A 23,877-nucleotide genomic window follows, 5' to 3' on the forward strand; every position below is an offset into this window, starting at 1 on the left:
TACAGAATAGTCAGTGTAATTTTCTGTGTCTGTATGTATTTTATGATAAAAATATTTTTAAGTGTTACCTGTTAAAGGGGGTTTAAATAAAGTAGTGTTAAATGTTTTGAGGTTAAAAGTAGGTATAATAAAGTAATAACCCTGATATTTTGCATAACTCACTACCTGAGTGAAACAATTTCAAAAGAGTTCTACAAATGTTTGAGTAATGCTACCATTGTTCAAATAAGGGTATACCTTAAGTATATCTTAATATACTTTAAGCATATATAATATATTGTAAGCATAATCTTATATATGCTTATGTATACTTAATATACCTTAGTAGTGATTTTTAAGATAAAAACTTTCATTTAAGTGAATAATTTCCAGTACATTTTAAATTTCATTGTACTTGAATTACTTATGTATACATTTGTGATTGCAGGGATATCAAGTTGGTGAGGAATTGTGCAATATCACTCATCCACCTCCTTTACTCAGAGTAGAATTATACAGAAATTTTTTCAAAGCAGTAATTTGATTTTTTTCTTTCCCTTTCCTCATCTCCCTCATCTTTCTTTTTCCTGAGTCATCTCTTCTTCCTTTATACTCTATTAAAGTACCAGGAAGCTAAGAAAGTTAAAGCTTTACAGACTCTACTTGCACAATCCACTCCCAAGCCTTGAGTTTCTTTTTCATTCCAAGAAATTTGTTTATACTGGCATGTTTTTGTAAAGTTTGAAAAAGTGAGAGATTTTGACCACAATTGGTCAAGATTATCTTTCCCCTTGGTCAAATATTCTTCAATATCTTGTATTGAGTAGCTATAGCCATTTTTAGGATTCAGCCACAAGGAAACAGTTTAGGAATACTGCAGGTTAGATTAATGGGGCATATTTATTGGTTTACAGTTTCCTCCCTGGCTAGGTAAGTTATTGCTCCATGCCCTGGTAAGGAATAGCTTCTACCAGAAAAATGGTACCAGGAGTACCAGGAGTACTCCACTGTTCTGATTCCTCACAGTACTGTGAAGAGGCAGGCCTCGAAGTCACATTACTCTATGAATTTTCTTATAGCAATAAGCACTAAAAGTATATAGTGTGTAGGTGTGTGTGTATATATATGTATGTGTATATATTTATGTATGTGTGTATATATATATACACACACACACAAATGTGTACATGTGTATATACAGTATATATATGTGTGTGCATATGTATATATGTGTACTATATAGTATATAGTGAAGGAGAAACACATTGTGAGTAGAGACCTCATTCATGCCTAGTCAAAATAAGAGAAATATTCTCAGTAATGCAGACATGGAATTATACATTCAACTTATTCCCTTTCATGAGAATCATACAAAATTTAATTTGTCAGAATTCCTGTATTCATGTATGTGGTATTAGTTTTCTAAAAAATATAGTCTGTTGTGATTTTCTCACTAAATGTTTTTTATATCCAATATTGTATTCCAGATATAATATTTTACCCCTTAAAACAGATTCCAAAATTGCTAGATTCAGGTCCCACGAAGCCTAGATCTGCCCCTCTACTCACTAGACATCAACTGGTAAATGGAAGGCATGTTAATTTTCTGTACTTACTTTATTCTTTATTGTTAATGAACAGAGGTTTAAAGGATAAATAGAGCTTTTTTTTTTGAATGACCTATGTTAATGCCTTTCCAGTCCTTCACTGGAATTCTACAGGCAATTATGTTCTACAGGCAAATATGTTCACATTCAGGCCAAGACTGACTTAATTTTTGCAAAGAAAGATTGGTTCCTTGATTACAAAGAATGTCATCTTTAAGTTGAAAAGGGCCATTGCCTAGAGTTCAGAAGTTTCTGCTCTACAGAAAAAAAAAAGACAATGTTGGTTCATACAAACATGATCAGAATTTGATAGAGAGAATCATTTTTAGAGGTTTTTTCATACCCAGTGCTATTCAATTCTCTCAAAAGTCTTGCGTGGTAGGTACCATTGTGCACACCTTTTAGATGAGAAAACAAGCTCTAGGAGGTTGTGCATCTGCTACAAATTAGTGGCAAAGTCCATGTTTGAACCCAGGTTATCCTGACACCAAAGTCTGTGTGTTATTCTATGCTTCTGAAACTAATTGGCCAGTCATTTAACTCTCTGGCCTCAGTTTCCTAATCCAGACAAATCAGATATTTGCCTAGAGAATCTTGCAACTCCTGGTATCTGTGATTCTATGAAACCAAGTTAAGCAAACTTTGTAATATCCATTGTTAGCTGATTCCCATGTCATATAACAGAAAATTCATCTCGATTTCCTTGTACCTAATCTAAATTTGGTAATAATTAAAAAATCCATCTCCTCTCGATCTGTCCTTTGCAGAGGTGTGGAACAGCTAGTTTGTCACAATCTTGCATAATACCTTTCTGTTATGATGAGAGGAGCAAAAGCAGTAGGGAAGGATGAGGGAAGCTCTTGAAGGAAATGTCTGGTAAGGAACGTGGACATGCTAAGGCTTCATCTCATATAAAATATTTAAGTAGGAGACTTGACCTCAACAAGCAATAGGAAAAAAAATCCACAAAGATTTATTTTCCTTGCCTCTCCCGATGAATGTTTAAATGACATCTAGAGAGATGTAGGTAATATATAAGTAATAAGTTTTTAACTAGTACATTTACAAGGCATGTGGAAAGAATATAGGTTTCTCTCTTTATCTGTGAAAAATCAGAAAATGTTTTTGCCTATCTGGAAATAAGGATCCGGACCAGACAGCCACTGAGGTTTGTGGGTGGCATGGGGGCTTCCGCCATAGGGAGCTCTGGCCCTGTGATGTCTTAGTGGGCTATGGAGCGCTTTTGGGCTGCAGCTTCAGCTCTGCTGTTGTCATTATCACATCTGTTTCCGACTCTGTCTCTTCTGCCTTGTGGTGGGCTCTGCAACTGCTCTCGCTGCAGTTCCTTTGTTAGAGATTTGCCCTCTTGACACCTCTGAATGAAGAAGTTGCAGTACAAAAAGAAGACTGGTGACAGACCCTGCGATTGCATTCCCTGCAGTAGGTCTTGAAACCTTATCTACATGTCATCTGGCTAATCAGAGGTCCATGGTGAGATCTGTCAGAGATTTCTGTTTTAAAAAAGAAATTCAGACACTGTTGACAGGAGAATTGGAATGCTTTTGCCAGTCCTGTACCAGCACTGTCTATTATTATGCGAGTGCAAGCCTGAGGCTGTGGTGACAGAGGAACCTCAGGGTGGCCTCCTAAGGATATTAGCACAGGTGGGCAGAGCCCCTCCCCTCCCTCCACAACAACAGAAGCCAAACAAAGATGAACCCCTCACCAATAGCAAAAAGCAGAGGAGAGGTAAAAATAGAACAGCTGAACATCACTCTAAACTAGTTTGTAAGAGAATATAATGTTACTCATGAATTACACAATCAGTGAGACAGACAGTGTCAAATGGGGTAACTACATCTTCCAAAAGTGTTGGAAATTCATACATGTAACCAAACCAATACAATTCCCAAGCAGAAAATGCCCCTTTTACTTATGGAATTTGCAAAACCATGGAAATTAAATAATTTACACCTACAATTCTTGGCCCTTAAAAAGCAACTCGATTCTTTGGAAATGCTTGGTTCTTTTTCTATTAATAAAATACAAAGTGTAATGGCCTTGGAGTCAAACTTTGTAAGAGATGAGAATCTAGACATTTATTAAACTCGTTGCCAAATCACTCCATGATTCTAAATAATTAATCATTGAAGTTGCACAAGAGGAAGTAAATCTCAGTAGTTAAGACCACAGGCTTCAAGGCTGAATTGTTTGAGTTCAGATCCTGGCTCACAAGTTTTTGTCATCTTAAACAAGCTGCTTAGTTTCTTTCTGTATCTCTTTCCTCATCAATAAAAGTGAAACAAGGATAATAATTTATCAAAATCATAGATTTATTAAGGGGATCAGAAGCATCAACACAAAGTGACACATAAGTATTTCATACATGCTGCAGCTATTGCTGTTTTTATTGTTATTGTAATCATATCAGTCATGATAGGATACATTAAGGTATGTAACAACTATCCCCAATATCTCGAGCATTTAAATAAGAAAGGTTCATTTCTCCCTCATGCTGTACTTCCATTCGCAGAAGAGCTGTATTCATCAGTCATTCGTGGATCCTGGCTGATAGAGCAACCACCGTCTTGGAACTTGATGGTTGATGTACCAAAGAAAAGAGAACTCTGAAGTGTCTTGAGTCAACATTTAAGTACCCCAGCTCATAAAAATGCACATTACTTTTGCTCATAATGCATTTTCCAGAAGCAAGACACTTGATCCTATTAAATCACAGGTTAACAAAGAATGAGAAAGAACTACATTATTGTTACCTGGTGGACAATATTAATGTATAGCATTATTTTATTATTATTATTTTTATTAATAGTAGTAGTAACATATTTCAAGACACAAATGGCCTAGTTATTAAAGTTTAATATTCTTAACAAGAGAAAATTTTGAAAAAAGTCTGTGCATATGCATTTTATTCTCATCAATACAGTATTTCATTGAGGACCAAATAATTTCCATTGAGCATGTGTATATAATACACTACTTGCTTTCACATGGCTTTTCACATAATTCTAACAACCCTAGAAGATAAGCACTTTTAGCCCAATCTTACAGATGAAGAAGCAGTGGCTAGAGAAGTTACATAACTTGGAATCAGCTCTACCTGATTCTGTGTGCAGAGTCTTTATGTTATGCCCTATTACACATTAAAAAGATTAATCTAATACAAATAAGCAAAAAATGAGGCCCTGGAGTCCCTATAAGAATTCCACCTAGAGGTAGACTGGCCTAAGAGAAAAGTGAGCTTTCACTCAGTGATTTTGTAAAATCTTAAACCACTTTTTTTGATTTTCTAGTAGTGGAAGCAGAAGTTTTGACTGGTTAGCAACACAGATATCTATTTAGCCTATTTTGGGATGATTACTCAATTTTAAGTTAAATAAAATACTTCATTCACATTATCCTGGTTTTCACACCCAAAGCAAAATTTGAACTTGGGTCCTTAGCCACAAAAGGAGAGTAAGACATATTAAAAAATACTAGTCCCGTGTAGGTAGTTCCACTGGACATCAACCATCCTCATCTGCTCCTCCAGATGGGACCTCTTTAGAAAATGTATGGGCTGGAGGGAATAATGGGATGGGCTGGCAGAGCAGGGAATGCAGCAATTAAAGTACCATTCAGGAACAGTGATTTTAACAAAACTGATAAAAATGTGAGAGGGGTTGGGAAACAGTACCTATCATTTTGTATTGGGCTAAAAAGGAATAAGAAAAGAAAGTGATTATTCCTCAATTACAAGCCTCTCATGGATTATTCAAGATAATTACTCAGCTAACTTTGGGAAACAACACATGAGGCAAAAATATTATGCTTTAAGGAAACAGCAAGACCACCCCCTGGACTCTGCATTTCTGGATATAAACCATTTTCAAGCCGAGAGACATTCATTTATCTTCTTCCTAACTTATGTTTAGCCCTAGGAATATAATGTTTGACAACACAAGGTGTCAATGTATCAGCTTTGCACTAAATAAGAGTGTCTCTCTAGGAAGTTAGTTATGGAGCTCACCAGGGAGAATAATTATATATTTTAACCTGTAATATCTCTTTCATTTGATCAATTTGATATAGATGTATTAGAAAGAAAGAAAAAGATGAAAGAATAAACAAATGCAAGACCTCAATCTGGCATATATCTTTCTGCATGAGATTTACTCCTGCCTACCATTTCTAACTTCATTGCACCCAATTCTCTGCCTCACATGCAGATATTTGTAGTAACCCAAATGTACCCTAATTGATCATTCACATGTGAAAAATACAAGCGAATCATTGTATGATGCTTAGACTTCTCCAGGTGCTTTATGCATATTATTTTATTCTCATAATAATAACCCTTTGCAATAGGTAATATTGTTACCCCTATTTTGCAGATGAGAAAACTGAGGGCAAGTGGTGGTACATAACTTGTTTGAAGTCGCACAGCTAGTAAGTAACAATCCAGAATTCAAACTGGGCGAATCTAGTTTCAGAGTCTATCCTCTTTACCTTACCTTATGCTTTTAAATTTGATAACATCTTTATCTGGAACACTTTCACCCTCTTATGTCTTGTCAGCTCATCATTCAAAACCTGACTTAGATTTCACTTACTCAGGGAAATTGTCCTTGACCCTTCTCTGACCTTTGTTACCCTCCCATCCTTCACTAGACTAGGCATCAATCCTCTGTGCCTAGCAGCCTAGGCATAATGCTATTGCAGTAGGGACCGCAGTGTGTGTGATTCCCTTTTTAATTCCTCACCTCCTCCACTAGGCTGTGAAACCTTGTATGCTGTGTACATTTCTACAACCTTATTACCAAGCCTGGTGTATGGTACACAATAGGTGTGAAGTAAATATTTGTTGAATTAATTAATATGATGAATAGATTGAGGAAACATATATGGAGATTAGAGTTGCCTTTCACTTAAGTGGCCTGGTGATCTTTGAAATTCAGTTAAAATCAATTTGGGGTGCTTTTTAAATAAGCGCACCTCAGAGCTTCAAGTACCATACACAAAAATCAAACAAAGAATTCTGTTGACACGCAGGTGCTTCTCAGAGGCAAGTGAGCACTGCCTATTTTTAACTACTCTACAGTGTTTCCAACCTTAATCCACGAAGTGTCAAATTTCTATGTCTCTTTCTCTAAAAGGACAGCTACTCCTGGGATCTAAAGAATGCTCTCTTTAGTTTTTACAGAAGGAAAGAATATCAACAAAACAAAAGCAGATGTTTGTGACTATATTACATTCCAGGAGAGGCCTTGAGAGACCTTTTTTTTTTCTTTTTTTCCAGATACGAGTGATTCAAATCTCAACATCCTTAAAGGAATTCTGATTTCAAGTTTGAAATAAGAACCATCCTTTGTGTGGATTCGGATGACAGAAGTCGAGGTGATGGTTTTAGACTACATGACATTAAGTCAATAGCTTGTTTTGAAAACCATGCTGATGTCAATGGCTCCTTTATAGTAAGCAGGGGATCCAGTGTGAGTTGCTATAGAAGAGCCTGTTCTCTATGTGGCTGCTCCTGCAATGTCTCCTTCAGAAGTTTCTTCCCTTTAGTTCCCTACTGGGAGTGGGAAAGCCACAGTGTCCAGTAGTCCCAGGCTGGAGGCTTCTTCCTGTTTTTATTATGCATGTGTCTTTGGAAAAAGCACAGGCTTCAGTGTCAAAGCTGCAAAACTCTGAGTTTGAATCCCACCTGAATGGTCTTCAGAAAAGCCTCCTTCCATTCCTTATCCTCTTGTGCTCCTGCTCTTTCTCTTCCTCAGCTTCCTCCTTCATCACATGTATTAAGCCTCTAAAAATAATGTTTTTTCCTATAAAATGAGAATCACAACATGTATCTCATAAGGTTGTCACAAGGATAAGAAACAATAAAAATATGTAAAGTGCCTGGCACAGTGTGGCACATGCACAAATGCAAAAAGTAACATAATTATCATCCACCCTGCATTGTCTGAAGTGCTAAAGGTAGGGTGACCAATATATTAAGGTATGCTGATTTTGTTCTGTTGGATGAATGTGGACTGGAATATTATTCTAACAGAAATCAGTGAGTTGGAATTGAGGGAAAAAAATAATAATAATAAACGATTCATAATACACCAAGCAGGCTGCAGGGCATTGTCTTGAAACTTCACATATCCATAAGAAAAGACGAGGGAAACCCACTTGTACCCACAATTATAGTAAGAGAACATCATTTTCTACCCTAGGTTAGTATCAAGAGTTTTCACTCATTGCAAGGGAATACTTTTTCCTCTTTAATGGATTTAAAAATTTATATCTTGCCTAGGCATGATAGAGACTTTGTGAAATAAGCAGCATGTGCAACAACGACAGAAAAGCTGGAAGATAAGCAAGGAAGAACATCTTCTGATTTTCATTTTAACAGTTTAATTCCATAGTCCATTTTCTAACGGAACCAATAACTCTATCTACCTTCCCCCAACCTTTTCTCTGTCTTTCCCCCATATTTATCTTTACCACGTTTGAGCTTGAAAAATTGAAGCAGTAACTATGAAAGTGATCATAATTTTTTGTACAGATCAGGTTATATTGGAAACCTATCATCTCAGAGTATACATAGAAGTCATTGGCCTCCTATGCTACTCCTGTCCTCCCTCCCTTCTCTCTGTGTGGTAGGTGATTTCGTCTAGGTGCCACCCTCTGCCAGTCTTTTGGGTTCTATGCCCTGGCACCTCTTCAAGATTCTTTCACAATCCAATTTCCTCCATCAATTACACCCTTCTGTTGATGTAAAACATGATTTAATCACTCCCCTATTAAAACAACAGAAGGACAGAGTGCCGTGGTGTGTGTCTGTAGTCCTAGGTACTCAGGAGGCTGAGATGGGAGGATAATTTGAGCCCAGGAGTGTGAGATTCATTTGACTTATCACCTCCAACCTGTCCAGATTATGTCATAGTTCCTCAGGCTTGAATCCTAGTCCTTCTTACTTCCTATTCTGAGCTCTCTCCTTAGGAGACCTCGTTCATGTACACAGCCTTAAGTTTAAACCACATGGTAATGAATACCAAGTCAAGCCTACATTTCTCTGATTCCTAGATGCACAAAAATGTGACTCCCTTCCTGCTTCATAGCTCCACTTAGAGATCTCTAAAGTACTCACACTCAATTTTAAAGTACAAAGTTTATGTTCTCCTCCTGTCCACAGCATCTTCCATGGATTCTATCTCAGAGATGACATCACCAGGCACTGAAGAGTTGTCCTAAAGACCCTTTCACTCTTCCATATCAGGCCCTAAAAAGAGGGCATGCTAAATTGCTTTCCAACACATCCCCTTCTGGCCCTATGCTACCATCACTGTAATCTAAACCATAATCATTTAATTTTGCTGTGCTACAGGAGAGTTTTAATTAGTCTCCCCTCTTGCTGTCTCTAGTCTGTTTTCCTTTTTTTCCCACTAGAAAAACACCTTTCTCAAATATATTTATAAATACTGTCTACGGGTTGGATCATCAGGCATCATATTTCTTCCATCTCTGTCTGCCCTTTTCCTGGGTAGACCAAGCATCTCAAGAAGGCTGAAATTACCTGCACATGAATTCTAATTCATTGACTCCTTTGGTAACAATACATCATTTTGTTTGTTTAAAATTGATTATATAATTCATATGAGGTAAAAGATTTTTCGAGTAATTTATTACACATAGAAATTAGTAGATCTTTCTACAAATGGAAGCAGATATCAATGTTTATTAAAAAATATACATTTTTGTTCTATCCTAAGGATTACTTTTAGACTTTTCCAAGTATTATGCTAAATGAGTTGAAGCACTTCCATAGTTATTACTTTATCTTTAGTGCAAAATTTACTTTTTCCATTTTCATCAGAAAATACATATTAAATGCTACACGTGAAATCTTTATTTTCTACACAAAGGGTCTAAAAAAACTGGTAGGTCAAACTTCCCCATAATCAATTTACCTGAAAATTAGCCTGAGAGAGTGAAACAGGATTTGGATCATCAATTCACTTTTTCTCAATTGTGAGCTTACTGAGTCCCATAATAGTCTGGGAGAATTGTATGGGGATAGTGATGGGAGATAGAATGCTAGAAAATCAGACAAGAAAGGAATATGACATAGATACCATACATGATCTACTTGGAAGACAAAAACATACCATATAAAATATATTCATTTAATTATAGATAGACAGACACTTGAAGGAAGGAACAGAGTTTAATGCCCAAGTGGATGATGTTAGATAAACACAGCTTTATATTTCAGTGGAGGAAGAAAACAGAGAGTCCAAGAAAGGTTTATTTAAGAGGTGGGATTTAACTGGGCATTAAAAAGTTTAGATAAGCAGTTGAATTTAGAGCTGACAGAATTTGCTAATGGATTAGAATATGAGGTATTACGGAAAGACAGCAGTTAAATTGGCTCCAAATTGTTTGGCTTGAACAACTGGAAAAAGAGAATTTCATTTACTGAGGAAAAAACTGGGAGAGAACTTGTTGGGAGTGAAGAGAAGAGCAGTAATTTATTCCAAACTTATTACATTTCAGATACTTGTTAGGCAATGAGGAAGAGATGTCAAGGAGACAGTTACACTTATGAGACTGCTTCAGGAATGAGGTCTGGCTCAAGATACACGTTTATGAGTCATTCACAAAAAATAGTTTTGAAGCTGTGAGACTGGATGAAATCACCAACAGATGAGAATGGATAGAGGCAAGAAGAGGTTGGAAGACTCAACCAAATATAATTCAATATTTCAAAGGCGGGAAGATGAAGAGAAACCAAGAGGAGAAATTATGATCTATGAGGCTGGAGAGAAATTAGGAGAATTAGGTGCCTCTGAAGCCTATTACAAAGAGTATTTTAGAGATGAGGGGATGATCATCTTTGTTAATGGTTGTTGTTGGATCCAGTAAGATAAGCATTAATAATTGGCCATTGGGGTTAGCTACACATAGGCCATTGGTGACCTTGATAAGATCAATGTCATTGGAGTGATGAGGGACAAAGTCTGGGTGGATGGGATGCAAGAGAGGAATCAGAGACAAAAAAACAAGCACAAATCTTTGCAGATGTTTTGCTATAAAGGGGAGAAGAGAAATGGGGTGGTGGTCAGGTGAAGAGATAAGATCAGAAGAGTTATGTATTTGCTTTTTTTAAGAAAGGAAAACTCACTGATGAGAATTATGAAGTAATGAAGAAAAAATCATGATGCAAAGAGAGAGAGAGAATGACTAGATTTACATCATTGCATAGGTAAGAATAAGCTAGGTCCAGCCATACTTCTACACATTTTGGAACAAGTCCAAAGCAACCATATTCCTTTGGTATCTTGAACAAATATTTAAGATAGCATGGGAACCCAGATCTCTCCTCTCTCCATTGGTAGAATATTAAATAACCTCCTACTCACCCTGTACCTTAGAAAGGAGTAGATAAAGACCGTTGAGAGTTAAGAGAGGAGTCCCGAATTGAAATACTTACCCAAGTGGTGCTGAGCTAAATTATGTTTTAAGTTTACATGATGATTAAGTTAAAAATCTTTCATTGTTTCCTTGCTTCCTCCCAAGTCCACATCACTTCTGTTAGAGTAATAAGAATCCAGTATGTGACTGGCCGGGAACGGTGGCTCACGCCTGTAATCCCAGTACTTTGGGAGGCCAATGCGGGCAGAACACGAGGTCAGGACATCAAGACCACCCTGGCTAACACAGTGAAACCCTGTCTCTACTAAAAATACGAAAAAAAAAAAAATATATCCGGGCGTGGTGGCGGGCGCCTGAAGTCCCAGCTACTCCGGAGGCTGAGGCAGGAGAATGGCGTGAACCAGGGAGGCGGAGCTTGCAGTTGGCCGAGATCGCGCCACTGCACTCCAGCATGGGCGACAGAGACTCTTAAAAAAAAAAAAAAAAGAAAAAATCCAGTATGTGATTAAAGAACACTCAAGAGGTTTGCTCTTTAGAGTGATGATATGTAATATCTGGCCTCTACTATCTCACTTAAACTTCCCAGCACCCTTTAGAGCAGCTATATATTGAACCTTTTTAAGACACATTATAGCTATGTAGCCTCTCCAAATATATAAGGCTAGTAATAGGCATTAAAATCCTGTCTAAGTCCATATTCTGTGATTCAACTACATGTCATACTAGGAGCCCTAAGCTGAAGATAGTATAATGTGAACCTCTTCTAAAGAAAAACAGAACAAAACAAAAATCCCTATTGATATACCAAGATTTTAGAAATTGATGTAACACAAGAGTGCTGCTATTTAGACCATCTAAAAGCTGTCATTTTAGAAGTAGTGATTGCTTGCAAGGGAATTTACCTTAATTCACCTTTCTGGACACAATTCTGGCCGTGTTCCTGATTATGTCCTACTTTCAGGCTTCCATTTCTCCACTGATCTTTTCATTATGGATTGCATCTTCCCAATCCAGGCTGTAGAGGCCTGGTCCCTGATCACTAAACTGCTACCCTCTTGTCTCCTTTGCTAAGTGTTCTTCTGCTGAGCTCTGGCTCCCTGTGCCTGGATAGGTTTATTATTGTTCCCTTGTAATAATAACAGATTCCATTTCTATGACACTCACTATGTGTTAGGCAAAGAGCTATTTTAATAAATATTAATTGAAACTTTTACAAACACTTGGCCGGGTAAAGATCACCATCCTCAAATTAGAGATGAGAAAACTTAAGCCATGAGAAGTTGAGTAACTTTCTGAGAATATGGAAAGGTCAATATTCAAAATCATTTCAAACACCTACATTTTAGCCACACTAACCTGAATTGCTGCAGATTTGTTTAGTTTATGTATGACCAACCCCACTAAGGTTTGCTCTTAATTATTCAAAACCAGATCATGTTTACGAGTTAGACTTGTTGCAGCCTCACAGGGGAGACTTCCTATGAATCTGAGCCTTGTCCTGCTGTTGCACCTGCCAGTTCTGTCTTATGTGGGCATAACACTAAGGAAAGGGAATGTAGAGGCCCTCCACAAATTTCAGGGTAACGGTACAACTATTTGTGTGGAGTAGGAGAAGAAGGAATAAAGTATTTTGAATGAGAAGAATGTGACTTCATGGAGCAACAGCTTGGCTTAGAGGTGAAGGCTGTAGAAGCAGCACTTGACCTGAACCTCAGCTCTAAAACCTGCTAGCTCACTGTGCTTCATTGCTCATCTGAAAAATGCAGATAACATTGAAGAGTAGCACATACAAGTGTGACAAGGATGAAATAAGTTAATACAAGTAAAGTATTCAAAACAGCACTTGACACATACATAGGGATTTATTTTTATTATATATTTCACTATCTTGGTTGCGACATTATTCTGGGCACTATCATCTAACTCCCAAGAACTGTGCAGATCTCAGGACTATGAATGGCCTTCTTCTTCACTACTATTGGAACCAGAGTGTGTTTCCTGGTCAGGAAAAGTTTTAATTGAATCAAACTCTACATGATGTGTTATGTCTCTGCCAAGACAGTTTCATAATAGTGATATCATTTAGAAGACAAAGAAACAGATTTTCAAATACGGTCCCACTTGCCCTAATTTCAATACAATCTTTCGTCAGCATTTATTCTTTTATAGCAGTTACATTCATCCTGTGCTGTTGCTTAGCCAGATTTTTACATTTAGGCTTAATTTCCTGACTATTTGGAGGTCCCTGCTCATCAGCCGCTTAATCACGGCATTGCATTTCTTCTGACTGCTTCCCAATTTGTCTACATTGTTTTTCAAATGAGATGTCTATAAATAAATGGGATTCTGGAAGTAGAATTTGTTTATCATTAGAGAGGAAAATACCATCCTCCTGATCCACAGCCTGATAACTTTATATCTGCACCTCCAAATAATTTTGGCATTGTCACACTCAATATTATGTGTCTAAATGATTGAAGTATCATCGTATAAACTGTGCACCTTCCTGCTTCAGTTTCTTTGACAATATAGCTTTCTGCATTTTGTTCTTCTTCTTAACTATCTACTTGCCAAATTTGCAAGCTTGCTTTTTCTCCAAATGGAAGCTCATTTTGTCATTTTCAGCTCCTACTTAAAGTGGCATCTGATGGAGAAAGTAATAAGTTGCTCTTAATACTTTAGTAGGTTACCTCCTTGCATCAGGATAAGCTATCCAGAGCTTAGAAGAAACAAATTTTGCACATATTTCTTTTTTCTTTTTTTTCCTAAAACAAACTGGTGCCACGTTTCAGAAAATGACCCGACTTTTAAAAAAGCATGTTGCAAATCTGGTCCAATTATGGAAGTAGGTGGCTCATACCATTCACTCACCAGTTTGTTTTACCAGGTACACAGTTTGATAAGCATTCACAGGATGACTGATTTATATTTTGTACTAGACGAATCACTTGCCTTAGATAGATATGGACATCTTGTTATATGCCATTCCCAAATCTGTCAACCATCTAATGACAGCCATAGCACAAGATGATATTTTTCTTGTTCATAAGTAACAAGGCCCATGAGTAGTGATAGCTATTTTTTTTTCTAAGTGTTTATATGGTAAGGGGGCAAGTTATAGCATATATCCATCTTCTTGGGAAATCATAAAATGTTACACCATGTCCATTTTCCATATTTCTAATCAGTAAGATTGTATATACATGGTTGCTATACTGATGATATACTTCTGAGAAAAAACACTTAGGGAAAGTCAAACCCTGATGGATTTGTGTCTCATAATACAATCCAAATGCCCCAGGAAACACTTTCATTATGCATCAAGGTTAATTCCCACTATCTGAAAACCAATATCTTGTCAATTCGAGTTTTTCAGCACTTTTTTAAGAACGAGAAAAAAGATTTAGAATGGGCCAACAACTGCAACCCATTTCTCAATCCCACCACTATGAGCACATTGAGTCACTAATGTGGGCTTTGCATCCTTTTGACAGTGATGCAATAATAGAGCTAGGGGCATGGAGGCATCATAAGGGACTGAGAACTCACTTCAAAATGATCTTCATCATTTATTTCAATAAGAAAAATGTTTTCATGAAGGCCGAGATGAGACTGCTACTTATGGTCCAGTGTTTCTGTGCAGAAACTGATTATAAAACCCATTGAATGGGATGATAATTTGCCCTTTGTACAACCAGAAGAGTCCCTTTCCTCCACATTGCCACACAAAGACCATTATTCTATTCAGTCTAAGTAAGAAGAAGAAATCAGGCTGACCCAAATATAGAAACATTTAAGTTCATGGAGATTTCTTGTATATTTAAGTTACTTTTAAAGAAAACAAGCAGTTTCATAACTTCTAGAGTTAACTATAGGATCACTTGCTTCCTCGTCTTTTTGTCTTCCTGGATCTCTGAAATCTAATTTTCCCTTCTCCTAAATCCTTCCTTCTCTCTTTTGGAATAATGTTTATGTTTTATGTGCCTGGTCTGCTACTCTGTCCCCTTAGTCTGCCTGGGGAGAAAACTATGCCTATCTTCACACACACACACACACGCACGCACACACACGAACACCTATTTAGGATGCAGGAAATATGGAATAAGAAACTTTTAAACCAAGCACAGAAGAAAATATAATTTCAAATAAGGATCAGTTTAAGATTGAATTTTGAGAGGATGTTGAAATACACATGCAATGGAACTGGAAATAGTAAGTGAAAAGCCAGACACAAAGGATATTTGGGGGTTACATAAATGAAAATTATTACAATAAAAGTAAATATGGATAAGAATTATAATTAATGGAACATCTATGCCCATGAAAAAAGATAAAGAAAGATGGTCTTTTTTTACTCATTCCTGGAGAAAAAGACTTAACTAAAGCTATGAACTCCCAAATGCAGGTAACATTTCTCTATGCCTTCTTCCAACACTTAGAAGAACTTCCTCAGCTAATGCTGTGTAGTAAATTTCTCATTATGCCTTGCATTGAAACATTGTCAACACTAGTGTCTCTTACCTTCTATTTATAATCCAGTAGTTTCTAGGTAAGTTTGTGATCAGATGCATGAGGAGTAAGAGTGAGGAATAACGTTAAGTTCCCAGTATTGCTATAGCCCTTACAATTTCTGGCACAGAGCAAGCATGTTATACATATTTGTCGAAAAGATAAATAAATGAATATATATATATATATATATATGAATTCAAATACTTAGCAACTCAGACAAAAATATCCAAATGTCAAGAGTCCAGATGCTGTTGACCCTGAGCTGCATATTCATCTTTTAAGTGAAGGACAAATAAAGCACTCACAGGTTTAACAGAGACCATAGCATCAATTATCAGTCCATCACTTTCAGTACTTGATGCTCCTAGTTATCCATGTCCTAGTGACTGACATTTAGTCATAGACAGGTTTTTAAGTATAGGTTATGGACTCATGATTTTATATGTACTTTCAAACTAGCATTCATTGTTATTTTCAGAAGTCTTTCGTCCTCAATAATTTATTGTGTTTTGCCCCATGGGTTTAGATTATCTTTGTTCAATTTACCAATGTCATCTTTTTAAACTATTCTTTCATTCTCTTTTGACTGATCATCACATTCCCAGACAAAAGAATTCAAATCACCTTTCTTGATAACCAAGTGAACATAAGCCTAAGAAAAAGAGTCAGATGTTTTTATATAAGCCTAGTTCCCTACTGACCACTTCGCAGGCAGTACAAACACACACATCCATCTCCAGACGTTTTCCCTTACTTTTTCTCCACCTGGAGCGCCTTCACTCTTCTCTCTATCTAGTTTCTACACAGCCACCAATGTCCATATTTATAAGCACAACTTTAAGCTGTATTGCCTATCTATTTGACACATAGCAGATATACTGTTATGTCAGCCATTTATTTTTTCATATAATTGTGAGTGCAGTTTGTTCAAATGCTATGTTTTATATAAATTGTAGCTTACAATATTGATCATGGTTCACTATGAAATTGTCACTCAAATGTTTTTGATCAACTGATGAATTCCTGATAATGTTATATCTTCCATGATGCCAGTTCTTTATAAAATATAACAATCAATTATTTCATTGCTGAAACTTATTCAGGTTAATGTGCCTAGAGGTTTAATTACTATAATCTGAACCTCTACTTCCAGACAACTCAGGATGATTTTCAGCTGCAAGTATTACAAAGCCCAGTGACTAATGACTTAAAGTTTTGTTTCTTCTTTCACATAACAGGAAATCTGGAATAGGTGTCTGCTGGATTTAATTCAGTAGTTAATTGTATCAGGACTGGAATTTTCTAAAATTATCTTGGTCATTCTGTAACAGATTTGAGACAGCTGCTAAAGCTATGGGCATCAAGTTCATGTTCAAGGGAACAAGAAGAGAAGAAAGGAAAGATAGAGCCAGTAATTCATTCAGTCCTTTATAGAATAACCCAGTGCTTTCTAAGAAGCACTTGAGGTTCCTGGCATGCTTCTGTAAGAAAGGTGAGCAAATGAGAACGAGGCCGGTAATATATCGGGTTAACTAACAGCATTTGCCACAAACTCTCTCATGAATATGCTGTGTATCTCACCTTCTTGGATCATAAATTAGGCATAAGACTAACAACGAATTATGCAAGAGGAGGCTGAGGTTGTGTTTAGCATAAAAATAAAAGAGAATCCCATTTATTATCTACAAAACTTGAGGAATTAAATATTAGATAAATGAAATATAAGGTAATACTCAGTTAAACAGGAAATGGGAGTACAAGTAAACATTTGTTAAGCATATATTATGTGCAAAGAAAAGAAAAGGAAGTCTAGTGTTTATTATTAGCCTCTTTTATTTTGGTCTTAATGCAATTCATGCCCCATGAAGCAGCGAAATATCACAGAAGAGTAGTCAAATAATTTTCTGCTCATGTTCATGGAAAGTATTGAGCTGTTTCTATGCATAATGGGAAAAGGAGAGTTATTTTAGAGAACAGTTTGAAGTGTTCAGGAAACAAAATCCTAAGTCATTTAAATTTGAGCTTTAGATGCCTTTCATAGAGAAGTAGTTACCCTTTGAACAAATATTAACTGCATTAACAAACTTTGAATGCTTACATTGTAAGTATATATTTGTAACTAGTTAAATAAGTTTTGTAAAATATTTCCTTTTAAAGTTATTTTAGAAATACCAAGACTGTAGAATGAATTTGTGACAATTTTGACAAAGGCTACACTGAAGTTTATATTTGTATTACTTTGCCATATTATTAAAAATAAGTGCTTGTATAAGTTTAAACCTCATGAAGAAACTAATAATTCTTAGTCACCTTAATTGCCTAGATCAGCATATAGAAGAGTGACTGTAAATAATTACATCATTTCCAGACATTTATTATACTTTCTTCTATGTTAGTGCATCTTGATAACTATATAGAAGAATCTATTATTTAAAAATAAAATTAAAAATTACAATTCAAATATTTTATTAATTCACAGATATTTCCTTGAATTCTAATTAAATAAGACAAACTTTCACTATAGTAGATTAATTTGACAAGTTTCTTATTTTAGATAAATAATTATGATAAAGATGCAATTTTGTGCCTCTAGAGTGAATAGTCCTATTCTTCATTAAATGAGAAATTAACCTTTTTCTATACTAAAAGGGCTATAAGAATTTTAATAACTTACTTTTGATGTTTTAAAAAATAATATTTTCTCTTTTGCTCGCATTTAAAATGTCTGATATTAACCTATGTATGAATAGAGGCTTATTATTTGCAGCCAAAATTTAAATTTTTATTTTATAGTTTTAGATAAAACACTAGGTGGCACTGTTGTCACAATGAAAAACTGCATTCATCTACTTCATACTCGAAATAAGAACCTTCTTTTAAAGCTCTTAAGACTTCACTATTGCTTTCACTTTTCCAGTTTGATTAAAATATATATGTAACAAACATAAAATAGAGAAATTAAAATTCATTGTCAACATCTGCTATTCATTAGGAGGTGTGAAACATGATAACTTTTTCAGAAAGTGTTCTCTAAATTCTAGAGTTTAAAAAATTTTTTGCATAAAGAGGTAGCTATTATAAACAAATATTCTATTTTCTTTGTTCAAAATCTTTATTTCTTTATTTAATGTAGCAATAGTATATTAAAACAGTTTTAAAAATTCTTTCTGAAAAAGACTTCCTGAAGTTTAATGGGATGCTTAACAATCAAAGATAAAATATTTTTTAATAATTAAATGAATAATTCTAGAAAATATTCTTATTCTTCAGTCAAAGTAAAGGGAGAAAATGAGTAGATCTCAAAAATATCAGTTCATATGTTTGTGCGTTTGTGTGGAAGCAGGAAAATACTGATACAAGAAAAAGGAGAAAAAGTATCAGTGAAAGGAAAAGTAGTTAATCTTAAAAAGAGATTGGAAAGTGTCAGGTAAAAGTTTGAGAAAGAGAAGTGGAGATAGAATGCGATTCTTACAGAACCAATAGGCTACTTTCCATGAGGTCTACCAAATATCAAAGTGGAGATATGCTTCTCTCTGCTTAATCTGAGTTTAGGTTATGTATGCGGGGAGGTGAAGAGGAAGGTTTGCTAAATGCTCCCAACACTCATAACACCTGCTGATAGGAGTCAATATATTTCAGCCTTTTGCCCAAAGCTGCAGTTTAGTTTGGTGGGAATGAATACAGATCCTGAGCTAATGTGCCTGTATTTGAATTTAAGCACACTGGGCAATTTATGAAATTTCTACATCTTGATTTTCTTATCTAGCTAGCAATTAGGGTAATGATATTCTTTTGAGTTGATTTGGGAACAACATTAGAAAATTCATATAATGCACAAAGCCTGATACATTGATAGGCTTTAATTGGAGTGGTGGTAGTGGTTGTACAGGTTGTGAGTATTAACACAGTCCTGGAACTGTAGAGGTGGTGACATTTCCCAGCTGACGTGCTGCCTGCAGACATCAGCAGTTTGATCCAAAAGGCTGTATATTTTGTAGGGATTGGGCCTGGGGTTCAGGGGCATTAAGAACTTTGGTTCTCTTGTTCACCTTTGCTTCTATAGAGCATATCCACTAACTGTAGAACCTTCAGAAAATTACATAATCTCTTTGATTCTCAATGTTCTCACCTGTAAAATAGAAATTAAAATAGTGAACCTTCCATCAAAGAAGGTTTTATGAGAACAACTATATATACTTATTACTGTAATAAATGTTCAAGAAGAGCTGAATTTATATTAGTTATTGTGGTTACTGCTACAACATCTACTACTACTGCCATAGATGATCCCCTTGTAACTGCTCAGTCTGTGAGAGTTTTTCTATCTTTTAATTCTTTTTAACTTGGAAAAGCGTTTAAAGACTTCAATAATATGCTTCTATGCTGACCTCTCCACTAATTCTGAAAGAAAAAGAATTACCAATAGCAAATGCATTTAGAAAAATTAACAACAATCCCAGACAAAAGAATCATAAGAGAGCACAGATTTAAAATGTAGGAATATTGTGATTTGCAAATCAGAATATAACACTAATTTGCTGACCCCACTATGCGAACAGCAAATGCTATATTTTGACCAAGTTAAAAAACTCTTTCTTTCTAAATCATTTGTTTTGAAAACAATTTAAAAATAATCTAAATTGTATTTTATAACTTATAGGCCTATGTTATTTTATTAAATATGCCTAACTCTAAATCCTTTTCTTCATTATATTAAAAATTGCATGATGATAAAGACTGGTTTCACACTCTCAGCACTGATCCCAACACCTGAACACAGTAGGCACTGAATAGCCTTTCTTAAGAAAGAACAAACGAATGAATAAAAAAGAATATATTAAAATATTCTGTCAATTAAATCATAATGTAACAGCTTTTTAAAAGCTTTTTCTGGCATTTGAGATCAAAATTACTCCTTACATCTTATCTGGCAGCACTATAACCTGTGGACCTTCAAATGTTGACATTCTGAGAGTGTGTAAATGGATTACGGAAAAGCCAGCCAGATTCATACTTATTTGTGCTACTCCACCATTCCCCAATAGACCCCAGAAGGTCTTACTCTTTTGACCTTCAGGACTAGCTAAATAATACCAAATAGTCCCAAATGAATTAGAAGCATCGGGGCAATTTAATACATGAGGTCATGTATTTTATCACTTACTATTAACATCTGCTGTTCTAATGTGCATATTTAAATTAAACGTTTCATCCTATTCTAGCAGGGATTTATTTTCATACATTTTGAATTTAAATAAATAATAGTTATTATAAAAGTTTTAATACTTTCCCTTAGATGAGCAGGTTTGGAGTGCTATGCGTGATGTGAAATTTAAGAACACTAATAAGTGTCTTTGCGTGAGCTCTCCTGTGCTGCAGGCACTGTGCTGACCTCCTGATATTCTTGCAATGCTTAAGATACCCTGAAAGCCAGATGTTACAACAAATGAGAAAACCGAGTATCAGGGAGGTTAAGTAATTTCTTCATGGTCACATGGCTAATAATCTGGGAGCTGGAATTTAAATCTGAATACCTCTAACTTCAAAACCTATACTTTTCTCACAATTTCATCATCACTAGAGGTGTTTGCTGAAAGTTACAGTTTCTCTACAGAAGGACAATTAAAGTAACTAAGATTATACGTATTTGATATGCCAGCTTTGGATGGTACACCTGATTTAGTAAGCAAAAAGCAATTTCTGGAAGGATATACGTGACTTATGTAACCTACCTAAGGAAAGCAGTAACTCATCTATACAAAAGTCATAAGGGAGGATTAACACTAATGAGCAGTGCCAGTTCATTTAATACATATTCATTAAACATCTACTATATGTCAGGCACTGTGTGAGAGATCTGCAGAAATGAAGGCAAACACATGTGAAACAGGTTTCAGTGAGTGAGAGCTTACAAGTGAATGAGAATCCATGGACCTGTAAACTTGTGAAAGCGAGGCTTGCAGGTGCCTTTTTCACTGCAAGAATGAACATGTGGGTCTTGGTACCTCCCATGAACAAGAATGGGAAATAACTAAACCTGTTGAAATAAAGGCTTGAACAATCAGATGAGAATGAAATAATTCCACCAGAGGAAAAAATTAATCAAAGTGAATGAGGTAGGTTAGATTATTTTTTGACTCTGGCTCCCACAGCATGTGTCTAAACAGCCTGAATGTTTTCCTCCATATATTCTCTATTCTACTCCATCTTTTATCAGCTTCATTGGTCAGGAAAGTAAGTGGTTGTTGTATCAATATATTTCTTATATTAAGACCATCTGCCCGCTCAATTACTCGAATCCATTCTCACAGTATGGAATTTCTCAGAGGAGTAATTCTATTGTAACACTGCAGAAATTATACAAAAGTCCTATGAGACCAAGAGCTTAGAAATATTCAGAATGACAATCGCTTATATCGTAAAGAGATCCGAAATGTACTGTTGGTTTTTTTTTGTTGTGTTTTTTTCCCTAGACTTCAGAATCTTGTTTTGATTTTGACATCTTAAAACTACATTTTGTGCTTTTGTTTATTCAATTTAATTTTGATGACATAATAAATTCACATTGTCAAAATTATAAAGGCACAACAATGTATAGAACATTTAAAGGCAGTATTATTTAACGAGAAAAGTAGTGGTAGAAGCCAAGAAAAAATCTATTTCTGTCTCCTTTATCTCTGTGACCATTACCTCTATAAACCTAAGTTTCCTCATCCCCAACAGGACAGAACTAATTGCAGGAGTTGTAGCTGGGATGTTAATGTCAGGGAAGGCTTTTTTTTTTTCTCAATTATTGACCTACCTGATGCTTTTCCTCCATGTACAATTTTTTTAATTCAAAGTAGACTGTTAAAAAATGCGAATACATTTAACACTTATTGTGTGACTTAATACCAAGATAGAAAATAAACTGTAAGAAATATAGTTTTATGCATAAAAGTGTATGCTTGGTAGAAATTCTCATTTAAAAGAATGGATAATGTAGAAAATAATCATTTTTATCCAGAAAAGAAAATACACCCAAAATACAGTGCCAGAAATTTAATTTAAAGACACCAAATTATTATTGCATATATGAAACCCTGGTAAATATACTGTTGGAAGCTATGAAATTCTTTTATCTCAAAGTCTTTACAATTGTTCTTGTTCAAATAAATATTGGATTAATTCAGACCTGTTTCAGAAAGCATATTTCTTTTGTTCTTTTTCAAGAAAATGCAATCTTCACATTTAAGTCAAGTGGTAATATCCTTTAAAAAAATTTGTGTTTCAGCAAAAAAAATGAGTTTAATAACTATCTGAGTTCAGCAATTCTATACTGCATATTGCAGGTTTTGGCTAGGAAATCAGTATATGCCCAGGTTTTTAGGAGTAGGTTTCAGTGCAGTCCTGCGGGGAAATAGGGATAAAAAGCAGGTGACCTCTGGTGCTCTCTCCCATAGCTGAAAGTCTGTTAGTTTACATTCGTTAAGCTGTTGATGTGTTCAAAGCACTCTAACTGATTATATGCTTTTTTTCTCCTGGGATGGTGTTCTCTCTGGGCAAAGGTGAAAAGCAATTAAATCCAAGTCGAGACTCTGTTATTTTTCTCCTGAATTCTCTCCCTGCTCCAGTTGACACCAGGCAGCAAAGACCATCTTGGGTAAAGCCCACTGAGCAACCTCTCTTTATTCCATGGACAAGAAACTGGCTGGAGAGAGGTCACAATTCTTTTTTTTTTCTTTTTTTTTTTAATGTGCCTAATGTGAATGTATGTAGTTAGTATTTATTTTGTGAGGGTTAAATCTGATCGCAGAGGTTCATGGGGTCATGTTGCTTTGCCCTGGGCAAAAGTCCAAAAGCCGTTGGTAAGATCTGAGTTCAAGATTGAGGAAAGAGCATGTTCTTCTGAGCCTTAAGAGCTGCCATTCTTGGCCGGACGCGGTGGCTCACACCTGTAATCCCAGCACTTTGGGAGGTCGACGCGGGCGGATCACGAGATCAGGAGATTGATACCATCCTGGCTAACACGGTGAAACCCCGTCTCCACTGAAAAAAAAACCAAAAAAACCAAAAAAATTAGCCTGGTGCCTGTGGTCCCAGCTACTCGCGAGGCTGAGGCAGGAGAACGGCGTGAACCTGGGAGGCAGAGCTTGCAGTGAGCCGAGATCGCGCCACTGCACTCCAGCCTGGGCGACAGAGCGAGACTCCGTCTCAAAAAAAAAAAAAAAAAGCTGCCATTCTTACCTTTGCTTTAATGGCAGATCGCTGTTTTATTATAGTACATAGAGAATATAGTACATAACCAATTTTCTGAGATATCAGGAAAACCTCCCTGGAAGTGTGTAAATGAGTACATGTACATGAATTTTTTTAT

At 35.8% G+C, this 23,877-nt stretch overlaps 2 long non-coding RNA genes across 2 annotated transcripts in view; one reads left to right on the forward strand and one right to left on the reverse strand.

Annotated features, from left to right (window-relative positions):
• The window catches only part of LOC109027212 (uncharacterized), a 95,959-nt gene that overhangs the window by 16,670 nt on the left and 55,412 nt on the right, over positions 1 to 23,877 (forward strand). The window contains exons 3-4 of the long non-coding RNA XR_002006318.2: positions 5,978 to 6,032; positions 6,883 to 6,980. This is a non-coding gene — a long non-coding RNA (uncharacterized lncRNA). The remainder of the gene's footprint in view (positions 1 to 5,977; positions 6,033 to 6,882; positions 6,981 to 23,877) is intronic.
• Positions 4,061 to 12,051, reverse strand: LOC109027213 (uncharacterized). The gene is made up of 3 exons (XR_002006319.4): positions 11,912 to 12,051; positions 7,291 to 7,408; positions 4,061 to 4,309 (listed from the first exon to the last, which is right to left on the reverse strand). It is a non-coding gene; the product is annotated as an uncharacterized lncRNA (long non-coding RNA).

The sequence above is a fragment of the Gorilla gorilla genome, chromosome 5 (genome assembly GCF_029281585.2).
Source record: "Gorilla gorilla gorilla isolate KB3781 chromosome 5, NHGRI_mGorGor1-v2.1_pri, whole genome shotgun sequence".
Classification (NCBI taxonomy): domain Eukaryota; kingdom Metazoa; phylum Chordata; class Mammalia; order Primates; family Hominidae; genus Gorilla; species Gorilla gorilla.